The sequence below is a fragment of the Echinops telfairi genome, unplaced genomic scaffold (genome assembly GCF_000313985.2).
Source record: "Echinops telfairi isolate 266 unplaced genomic scaffold, ASM31398v2 ScPeMD7_7417;HRSCAF=8455, whole genome shotgun sequence".
Taxonomy (NCBI): domain Eukaryota; kingdom Metazoa; phylum Chordata; class Mammalia; order Afrosoricida; family Tenrecidae; genus Echinops; species Echinops telfairi.
In genome coordinates, this window is record NW_022111317.1 from 5,556,871 (window position 1) to 5,558,631 (window position 1,761).

Sequence of the window (1,761 nt, forward strand, 5' to 3'; positions counted from 1 at the left end):
GAGCGGACAGCGAGAAGCGACTAACAGCGTGGCGCACCTTTCCCTGGACTCGTGTCCCATCCGTACATCCTCCTTTGTGAAGCAGTTTTTCCCTGTTGGGTTGGGCATTTGCTTCGTAAGGAGTCTGAGCGTGTTCTTTGTATGGTCTGGATAAAAAAAGTCCTCCCTCGGCTGCGTGATGAGCAAATATTTCCTTGCGAACTGTGACTTGGGGGTTGGGTTCCACGCACAGCGTCGTTCCCCAGGTGAAGGGGCTTATCAATGAGTTTGGCATGGATTGTGTAGCCTGCCCTTCCCGAAATGAGTGCTCTGGGCCCAGAGAGGCCAAACACCTGGCGACGCAGAGAGGCAGCCAAGAGCAGGCCACTGTAGCAGAAGGGGCCAGAGGCATGGCTTCCAAGCGCCCTAGCTGGATCTGTGGGCCACTGCGCCAGGCAGAGGCCTGTGGCGTTAGCAGCTCGTGTGGAATCTTTCCTGACTCCTGGCCACTGCTGTCCATTTCCAGGGACCAGTCTCTCCTGAGATCAAGTCCAAAGTTCATGAGACGGAGTCTTGTCATCCTTGCCCCTAAGGAGCCTCCTATTCTGCCTGTACGTCTTCCAAGACGGATTTACTTGAGAGAACTGGCTCCCTACTGCTCTCATCCACCCCTTGGGCGTTAAACCCCTCCAGGCACTCCAAAGATGGCCCCTGGCCTGAGTGCGCCCCCCAGTCCAGGCTTGACTCTCCAGCTGCCCCTTGGACCCGAGCCCTCATTCCTCAACCCCCCTGCCGTGGTCGAGTTGGTGCTGACTCGTGATGCAGACCCAGGTGTGTCAGGACAAAACTGTGCTTCCTGCGGGCTTAAGGGCCCTGGTTATTCGGAAGTCAGTCACCAGGCCTTCCATCTGTGATGCCTCTGGGGAGACTTGAACTCTCAACTATTCTGTTAGCAGCCAAGCCTGTTAACCAGTTTCCCCATCAGAAATTCCCTGCAATTCTCACTCACTCACTCACTGCCATAGCGTTGATCCAATGCATAGCAGAGCTGCTCTGGGGGTTTGCAAGGCTGCTACTCTTTTTTTAAAAAAATGTATTCCCCTGGCACAGAAAATGTATCACTCATCCTCAAAACGTAGGCTCTTGGCCTTGCCTTCTTGCCTTTGTGACACCTCGGCTACTCTGACAACCTCAACTCGGACTCCGGGAATGTCTGTCACCGACGGCATGACCTTGGGGACCAAATCCAGCCACCGGGATGTCACTGCTCTCCTCAGGCTCCCAGCGCCCAGCCTTCGTTGGGCACGAAGGCTGGTGACTTGCTTGTGGTCTGCATCAGCTGGCCTCAGGCCGCTTCAGCCCTGACTTTGTCCAACACAGTCCCCTTCTCGTGGGAAGCACCTCCAAAGGGCTAGGCTTTCAGAACTGTGCCCGAGTGGGCTTTTTGGTACTGCCTCCCCTGCCATTTCTGGGCCTGTCGTGGCTTTGGGGCTTCTCAGCTGCATGAAGACTTTGATATTTGCCCATGTTTCCCGGACTGTGACTCAGCGAAAGAGCAGCTAGCTGCCTCTCTCTCTTTAAACAGTTTTATTGGCAATAATCCACATATCATACAATTCAATTGTTTGATCATATCAAGAAGAATTGTCCAATCATTACCACAATCAATTTTAGAATTTTTTCCCCATAGTTAAATCGCTTTTAAAATGAGTAGTGTATACCATGACTCGAATTCTATCTTGCAAGACTGGCTAGACCAGAGGAGGTACACTGGTACAGATA

At 52.9% G+C, this 1,761-nt stretch overlaps 1 pseudogene; it reads right to left on the reverse strand.

The window, feature by feature from the left end:
- Positions 1-1,051: 1,051 nt before the first annotated feature.
- On the reverse strand, positions 1,052-1,506 carry LOC115872001 (annotated as a pseudogene).
- Positions 1,507-1,761: the final 255 nt, after the last annotated feature.